Here is a 9,741-nt window from a genome sequence, read left to right as displayed (position 1 = left end):
TTGTGTTATGGTGGAGGAGGAGGGGAGGCAGACGTCCAGGCTCAGAGTCTGTCCTGGGGGGAGCCCAGGACAAGTGGTCCCTTCCTGGAGGCTGCCCCCCTCACCACATTTTCCCCACGTGGAGAGTTGGCCTATCTTCCTCTTCCCCCATGGAGACTCTCAGTGCTCCGTGCTGGGGAGCCACAGTCTCTGGGTCTCTGCAACACAGTGCTCACCTGCCAGCAGGAAGTCAGGGAACTAAACACAGTTTGACAAAGGGCTGGGCTTACAGAAGTACGTATGAACAGCACCTGACCAATGTGTGACACTGGGGAAACTTCCCAGCGGGAGGGATGTCGATGCCTCTACAGGAGGAGTTGGCCAGATGAGGACGTGGGAGAGCACTCCAGGTGGGAAACAGCATTTGCAAAGGCCCAGAGGTTAGTGGGCCCAGGACACACAGGGATTTGGTCTGCTTGAGGAGTGTTTAGGGTGGTGATTTGCTGGTTGTGTTCACTTGGATTCTTGGTGCAGGATGAGAGCTTCACCCGAACACAATCTTAACCCGACTCGGCACTTTGGGCCAATCTTGAGCACCCAAAAGAGAATATTTGGAAGTAAAGCATCACCTGGGTCCAATTTTCTGTGCAATCAGCTCTCCCAGGTGTCCCAGTGGGTACGGCCACAGGGGGGCAGCATCCACTCAGAGATGCACCCAACAGTCCCAGGCAGCAAGCCCTGGGAGGGCATTGTTGGGAAGGTCCCCACCCCCCAGGCCACTGCTGAATGCCAGGTCCTAGTGCCCCACACAGAAGAGGGCATCTTCTCTGGCAGCCGGCCTCCCCGCAGTCTGAAGGGATGGGTGCAGTGAGGAGCAAGTGGCTGAGAGATGTGGCTTTCTCAGGGCGTGGCCAGACGGTGCTGGAGAACAGGCCACAGAGGTCAGCTCTGACACGGTGTATACACACACAGAGTTTGTTTGATCATATCCGGTTAAACCCTACTAAAAAATATTTACCGTCGACACCTACAGAGTTCAAAACACTAACACAGGCCGGGCGCGGTGGCTCACGCCTGTAATCCTAGCACTCTGGGAGGCAGAGGCGGGCGGATTGTTCAAGCTCAGGAGTTCAAGACCAGCCTGAGCAAGAGCGAGACCCTCGTCTCTACTAAAAAAATAGAAAGAAATTATCTGGCCAACTAAAAATATATATAGAAAAAATTAGCCAGGCATGGTGGCGCATGCCTGTAGTCCCAGCTACTCGGGAGGCTGAGGCAGTAGGATTGCTTGAGCCCAAGAGTTTGAGGTTGCTGTGAGCTAGGCTGACGCCACGGCACTCACTCTAGCCCGGGCAACACAGAGAGACTCTGTCTCAAAAAAAAAAAAAACCCACTAACGCAATACAGCCTGCATTCTCATCCTGGGGACCGACAGGGGTCATTTCTGGGCAACCTGACGTCACAGAGCCAATGTCACCAAATATGACCCCACTCCAGCTTTGCTTATAAGTGGACACTTGGCCGGGCATGGTGGCTCATGCCTGTAATCCTAGCACTCTGGGAGGCCGAGGCGGGAGGATCACTTGAGGTCAAGAGTTCAAGACTAGCCTGAGCAAGAGCAAGACCCCGTCTCTATTAAAAAAAATAAAAATAAATTAGCTGGACAACTAAAAATATATAGAAAAAAAATTAGCCAGGAATGGTAGTGCATGCCTATAGTCTCAGCTACTTGGAAGCCTGAGGCAGGAGGATCCCTTGAGCCCAGGAGTTTGAGGTTGCTGTGAACTAGGCTGACGCCACGGCACTCACTCTAGCCCGGGCAACACAGAGAGACTCTGTCTCCAAAAAAAAAAAAAAAGAAGAAGAAGGGGACACTCTTTGGGGAAAGAGGGAGGGAAACCCAGGCCAGGGGCCCAGTGCCCCCCAACCCTGATACTCCAGAGGCCTTGTGAGGAAAGCTCCAGGTTCCAAGTCAGGTGAACAGGACTGAGAATGAGGTGAAAGGTGACAATTACATGCCCAAACCAGTTACAAGCCAAATGTTTCACCAGAGAAGGGATTGGTGGCCTCAATAACCAACACTTAGGCAATTCTGTGGGTCTAATAGGGCGCTGAGCACTTCACCTGCAATATCCCCATCTCCAGACTGAGCAAACTGATGCTTTGGGGCATGTGGCACTTGCCCAGGGCCACAGGTCTGATCCAGAGTGGAGCTGGCTGACGCCGGAGCCTGGTGGAGTAACCATGGGGTGCTGTCCTTCCTCCCAGCTCAGGCTCTTGAGTCTCCCATCCACAGTCATGCATTACTAGAAGGAGAAGCAGAACTTGAACCTAGAACTCTCTGAGCCCTTAAGCCCAAGGTCTTAACCACAAATCTCTGTTGTGCTGCTTATAATTTGTATAAGCCCAAGGCCCTGACCAAGTGGCCAGGTGAGTGGCCAGAAATGGACAGCCCCTGCCCTGGGCTCAGCCTCGGCCCCTAGGTCCTGATTCCTCTAAGCACACTGTGCTGCATGGCTCCCTTCCCAGGGAGCCTCTCATTCCCAACACCAGGGACTCTGAACAGAGGCAAAGCCCCTCCTGAGCTTTAACTCCCTCAGCCTCCCCTGTGCATCCCAGGATCCCAAAGGGCCTCGGCTGGGATACTAATTGTAGTGGCTAACACTTGGAGGACATTCTCTGTGCCAGGCCCTGGACCTGATGCTTGGCCTGCCTAGTATATATATTCCTAATGGCAGCCCTAAAAGGTAAGCAGTTATCCCCATTTTTTTTTTTTTTTTTTTTGAGACAGAGTCTCACTTTGTTGCCCGGGCTAGAGTGAGTGCCATGGCATCAGCCTAGCTCACAGCAACCTCAAACTCCTGGGCTTAAGCGATCCTACTGCCTCAGCCTCCCGAGTAGCTGGGACTACAGGCATGCGCCACCATGCTCGGCTAATTTTTTCTATATATATTTTTAGTTGGCCAGATAATTTTTATTTCTATTTTTAGTAGAGACAGGGTCTCGCTCAGGCTGATCTCGAACTCCTGACCTCCAGCGATCCACCCACCTCTGCCTCCCAGAAGGTTAGGATTATAGGTGTGAGCCACCACTCCCGGCCTATCCCCACTTTTCAAATGGAGCAAATGAAGCTCAGAGAGGTTAAGTCACTTTCCCAAGGAAACACAGCTAAGTAGCAAACTCTGAGGTTGAAGGTGTTCCACAGACATGCTCTTTATTTTATTTTATTTTATTGAGACAGAGTCTTGCTCTGTTGCCCAGGTGAGTGCCGTGGCGTTTGCCTAGCTCACAGCGACCTCAAACTTCTGGGCTCAAGCGTTCCTCCCACCTCAGCCTCCCGAGTAGCTGGGACTATAGGTGTGCTCCACCACACCTGACTAATTTTTTCTATTTTTAGTAGAGACTGGGTCTCGCTCTTGCTCAGGCTGGTCTCAAACTCCTGACCTCAAGCCATCCTCCCACTCAGCCTCCCAGAGTGCTAGGATTACAGGCGTGAACCACTGTGCCTGGCCCAAAGACATGTTCTTTAAAGACCAGGAGCAAAGCTGTGAGTATCACAAGTATCTAAGAGAGCTTTTAGAAATAAAGGTTTGGGTCCCCAACCTCTAGAAATCCTGATTTTACAGATCCAAAAATGTATTCGTTTTAAGCAAGCTCCCCAGGTGTTCTTGATTTCTTAAATGTCTGGTACATGTTCCTTGGTGGTTCATGAAATTGCTTCTAACCACCAGTAATTAACGTCCTATCAAATCCCGCCTCAAAACCAGCCCATCTTCAAACACATTTACAACCCACTTGACCCTAAGAGACAGCCTTGGTCAGCACCAGATCAAACCAGGAGTAATTTTATCTGGCTTCTCCCCAGAGCCATCTCACAGGCCCTGGCACTGGTCAGGTCCTTTTGTTCTTAGATTGACTTACTCCCCCACCCTCCACCCTGGCACCAGCAAACCTGCCCGGCTGGTTTGCCAGGGAGGAGCTAGGCCTGTTTTGCCATCTTAGGCCTCTTCTTGATTCTGATTTATTAGGAGCTCAGGAAGTACATGTAGGGGCCGGAGGTGGGGACCGAGTGAAGTGCCGGGCAGGAGGTCACTTGGATTCCAGCCTACTTTGCAGACCCCAGGGGGGCTGGGAGGCCCCAGGACAGCACCCCCCGGCGGTCACACCCTGGCCGCCCACCTGCGATGCTTGTCTCTCTTTGTCATCTCCACACTCCCAGCAACATCCTGATCTAGAGTCACCCAGATGGGGATTCCTTTGGTGTGACTAATGTGGGTCCATCCCCCCCTGTTATCTGGGCTAAGGCCTGAGCCTCCTGCTAAAGTGCTGGAAGGATGGGGTTAGTCAGGGACTGACAAGAGATTTAATCAAGACATTGATGATACAGTGGTGGATACGTTTTTTTATTTGTTTTTTTAACCTGTGGCCAGAGAAAGCTCAGCAAGCCATGCCACATACAGCTAGGCCACATACAGCTAGACCACAAACTGGTGGCTTCACCTCATGAGGCCTCAGTTTCTTCAACTATAAAATGAGTAAAACAATGCCTGCTGTGCCCTTTCCGCAAGGTATCATGTCTGTGAAGGCTGACGTAAGGATCATAAGGATGTAGGTAAATGTCAGCTCATAATGACACGTCCTGTGTGCTTAGCATATTCCTGGTCCTGAGGGAAAGCAAGGTTCTTTTTTATTTAAAGACTTTTTAAAATCTTTCCTGCTTTCTTTCTTTTTTTTTTTTTGAGACAGAGTCTCACTCTGTTGCCTGGGCTAGAGTGCCGTGGTGTCAGCCTAGCTCACAGCAACCTCAGACTCCTGGGCTCAAGCCATCCTCCTGCCTCAGCCTCCTGAGTAGCTGGGACTACAGGCATGCGCCACCATGCCTGGCTAATTTTTTCTATTTTTAGTTGTTTGGCTAATTTCTTTCTATTTTTTTTAGTCAAGACGGGGTCTCGCTCTTGCTCAAGCTGGTCTCAAACTCCTGAGCTCAAGCAATCATCCTGCCTCAGCCTTCCAGAGTGCTAGGATTACAGGCGTGAGCCACCGTGCCTGGCCAAGGCAGTGTTTTTAATATTGAACTTCCCTAAGGAAGGCTCAAACCAGCCTTCTTAGAAAGTAAGAAAGGAGTAAGCCACACAATATTAGTCAGTCTGCTAAACAGTATTGATCTCCCAGGGGCTGGTGTGAAAATTTAGTCCTCAGTGCTGGAGGCTGCAAGGTGTTGCATGCCATAGTTCACCTAACGGGTTCATACACTACATACACCATGCCAACTCGTGTTAAACAATGGTGGGAAGCTACTGGGATAAGGACTGGTCTAAAAGTTTACAATCCAAAACATATCTGTTTAGGACCATTTATTTTGCAATATTTCAAGTGAAATCTCAGTGTTGCAAAGCCCCAAAGGTAGAGTAATACAATTATAAGATAAAGGCTGGAAGAAAGCTGCTGCTAGGGTTTTTTGCCTTTTTTTTTTTTAAGTTGTCTGCTTTGCTGTTTTTCTTGTGTCTCCTATGTTTGGTTAGTTATGACTTTAATATCTTGGTAACTGAGAAAGGTCTTCCTTGGGGGACTACAGCAATATCCTGTTTAAATGGTTGAAAGGACTACTAGTTATGGAAGTGTGTTAATTGGGACTTGAGGACATGCGACATTGACCCTCCTCTTACTCAATGTTTTCTGAGTCATATAAATGTGGTTCCCACCCCCCTAACCCCCTTCAGAGGTTATTCCCATGGTATTTAAAATAACATATATCCAGTTGAATCTGGACTGGGACAGCACGTTGGTGAGGATCAGCAGGGTTTCCCCCTCACCGCCTGTGAAGGATGAAATAAATAGATGCCTAGGCACTAGTTGCAGAAGCCAAGGTGGTTTGAATAGCTTTGAGCAACCATTGGGTTCTGCTTCTGATTCAGGTGCTACGGCATCAGCATCATGTCCTCCCTGTTCCTCTCTTCTTGGAAACCCAGCCTGCTCTCATAAGATGCCTACTTCTACCACCCATCTTCTTTTCCTGATACTTTCAACACAAATCTTGGATATTGCTAAAGCAAGCCATTCAGCAGCTGCTGCAGATCACCCCCCCCCACACACACACACACAACACACTTTTCTGGGAGAAGTGTCTTCCCTCTGAACCTGGTCTCCAGATCCTAGTCTGTGATGAATTGCTCTTACCTGTTGTGCTAATTCAAAGGGGGAATGTGAAGCGATAGGCAAACGGGGCTTGGAGGACTTGCTCCCACAGATACCCTGCCTTAAGCCACTGAGGTGGTGAGTCCACTACTCATGTGACCCTCCACATTTGTGGGCCCTCTTGGTTCGTGACCAGTGTATCTGTTTCTTGAGGTTGTACAAACTTGACAAAAGTTAATACTTTTGTTTGTATTCTGCACTGTTGCACTCTCCAAATGGCCCCTTGAATACTTTCATTAACTTGTTACACACATTTTCGTCTTTGATGCCTACATTATTCCCTTTATTTTAATGTTTATTTGGAAGGTTACCTGCTGTTGGATTTAATAAATTTGTTTACTAACATTTCTACCAAAAAAAAAAAAAAAAAGGGCACTGGCAGATTTGGTGTCTGGTGGGAGCCTACTTGCTGGCTCAGAGGGTGCCTTCTCACCCTGTCTTCACATGCTGGAAGGGGCAAATAAGGTCGTTTGGGACTGGTTAATAAAGGCACTAATCCCATTTTGGAGGACTCCACCCTCATGACCTAATCACTTGCCAAAGGCCCTACCTCCTAATACCATTACCTCAGAGGTCAGGATTTCAACATATGAATTTTGGGGGGACACAAACATTCAGACCATAACACTGGGTGTCCTTGGGCATGTTATTTGCCCATGTCATACCTCAGTTTCCTCACTTGTAAAGCAGCGATAACCACAGTGCCTAAATTCTAGGCCTGTTAACCGCTGTGAGCCCAGGGCCTGGTACAGGGCACACTGTCTGTACGCGTCGGCCTTGTGGCTCTGGGCTCATCCTGTTACCTATATGTGAGAGGCACTATCATCTGACAGGTGAGGAAACCCAGACTCACCAATGTGAGTAGTAAACTTGTCCAGTGCACACACGTGCAGGAAAGGGCAGGGCTGGAAACCCAGGTGCTCAATCCCACAGGGCCCTTCCACAGGGAGTACCCACCATGCTCCTAAATAAAAAACAGACACTGTGTAGGGGGTCATTTTATGTGCTGTTAGCTAGGCCATGGTACCCAGATCTCGGTCAAATACCAGCTTAGATGTTGCTGTGAAGGTCTGGTTTTTGCTTTTTTTCCCTTGAGACAGGGTCTCTGCTGCCTGGGTAGAGTGCAGTGTTATTACCATAGCTCACAGCGACCTCAAACTCCTGGGCTCAAGTGATCCTCCTGCCTCAGCCTCCCAAGTAGCTGGGACTACAGACACAACCACGCCTGGCTAATTTTTCTTTTAGCAAGGAAGGGGTCTCGCTCTTGCTCAGACTGGTCTCCAACTCCTGAGCTCAAGCGATCCTCCTGCCTCAGCCTCCCAGAGTGCTAGGATTACAGGCGTGAGCCACCCATGCCCGGCCTGTGGTTTATTTAGGTTTTCTTAGTGTTTCCGTAACTCCCTGTTTCTGTTCCAGGATCCCATCCAGGAGACCTTATTACACTTAGTCACCATGTCTCTTTAGGCTCCTCTTGGCTGTGGCAGTTTCTGACTTTCCTTGCTTTTGATGACCGTGACAGTTTTGAGTACTGGTCAGGTATTTTGTAGGCTGCCCCACTACTGAAATCTGTCTGATGTTTTCTCACGATATGGCTGGGTTATGGGTTATTGGAAGAAAGATCACAAAGGTTAAGGGCCAATTTCATCACACCATACCAAGCGTACGCACTACCAACATAATTTATGACTGCTGGTGTGGACCTTGATCATCTGGCCGAGGTAGTGTCTGTCAGGTCCCCAGATGATTTTTATGCCAGAAAAACAAGAGGCAATGGAGAAGTCCTGGCTCAAGTGCCAAGAGTGCATGACTTGCCAGGTGCCGCCATAAGCACCTGACACAGGATTTCGTTTGTTCCCACATGGGAGAAATCATTATGCTCATTTTATAGATGAGGAATGGACAGGGTCTCACTGCATTGCCCAGGCTGGAGTGTGGGGGCACAATCACAGCTCACTGCAACCTTGAAGAACACCTGGCTCAAGTGATCCTCCTGTCTCAGCCTGAGCTTTCGAGGCCTCATAGCCAGGAGCCTGCAGAGCCGGACCTGCTCAGCACTGCTTGGAGTTGTGCCTGCCCTGAAGGCAATTCTGGGAGAAGGTAAAGGAGCCATGGTGGCTGGGGTCTCCTTTTCCATGGATGACAAACAGGGACAGAGACATTCCAGGGCTTCTCCTCAAGGTCAAACAGGAGCTCTAGCCAGAGGCCAGCTTACATTCTTCTAGCCCAAGTATTCCAAGGGGGAAAGACCCAAATGGATAGAAGCTAAAGGACAACCAGGGCCTGGCCCAAGTGGCTCATACCTGTAATTCCAGCTACTCGGGAGCTATCATTTGAGGCCAGGAGTTCGAGGCTGCAGTGAGCTACAATCATGCTACTGCACTCCAGCCAGAGCGACAGAGCAAGCCTTCACGTCTAAAAAATTTTTTTTAATTAAAAAAAGCCTGGGCACAGTGGCTCAAGCCTGTAATCCCAGGACTTTGGGAGGCTGAGACAGGAGTGCTTGAGGCCAAGAGTTCAAGACTAGCTTGGGCAAAATAGTAAGACTCCATCTCTACAAAAAAAAATTTAAAAATTAGCCAGGCAGCTACTTGGGAGGCTGAGGCAGGATGATCACTTCAGCCAGGAGTTGGAGGTTACAGTGAGCTATGATCATGCCACTGCACTCCAGCCTGGGCAATAGAACAAGACCATGTCTCAAAAAAAAAAAAAAAAAAAAAGGCCAGGCGCGGAGGCTCACACCTGTGATCCTAGCACTCTGGGAGGCCGAGGCAGCTGGATCATTGGAGGTCAGGAGTTCCAGACCAGCCTCAGCAAGAGCGAGACCCTGTCTCTACTAAAAATAGAAAGAAATTATCTGGCCAACTAAAAAATATATATAGAAAAAATTAGCCAGGCATGGTGGCACATGCCTGTAGTCTCAGCTACTGGGGAGGCTGAGGCAGTAGGATCGCTTAAGCCCAGGAGTTTGAGGTTGCTGTGAGCTAGGCTGACGCCACAAGCACTCACTCTAGCCCGGGTAACACAGCGAGACTCTGTCTCAAAAAAAAAAAGGGACCAAGAAATCTAAAGCCTAGAGAAATAAAATTGGTAGGAAAAAAAGGGGGGCTAAAAACCCGCAAAGTTTTCTAATTTCCCTAGAATATAATAGAGATTTTTGCCCCTGCATAGGCCATATTTATTCAACCAGTCCCTTACTGAGGAACAATAACCACACTTCCTACTTTTTTTTTTTTTACTATGACAATGCAGCCATGAACATCTGTATACTTAAAACTGTCTGCAGCCACGCTGGAAGATAGAGTCCTGAAAGTGAAACTGCTGGGTCAGGGGCAGGAATTCACACAGTGATGTGTACCACCAAACTACTCCTAAAAGAGCACAGTTTTATATTCCTACCAATGGTACAAACTGCCAATTTTCTCACCTCATCACCACTACTGAGTATCTTTTTACTAATTTTCCCACTCTGAAAGGCAATTCATGTTATTTCCACCTGTGTCTTTCAGTGTTAAACAGGTTGGGTGCCATTTCTGGCTTACTGGCCATCTAGATTTCCTTTAATCTGGA

This window comes from Lemur catta, chromosome 10 (genome assembly GCF_020740605.2).
Source record: "Lemur catta isolate mLemCat1 chromosome 10, mLemCat1.pri, whole genome shotgun sequence".
Taxonomy (NCBI): domain Eukaryota; kingdom Metazoa; phylum Chordata; class Mammalia; order Primates; family Lemuridae; genus Lemur; species Lemur catta.
The sequence above is the reverse complement of the archived record's forward strand: the minus strand, read 5'-3'. Positions refer to the sequence as shown.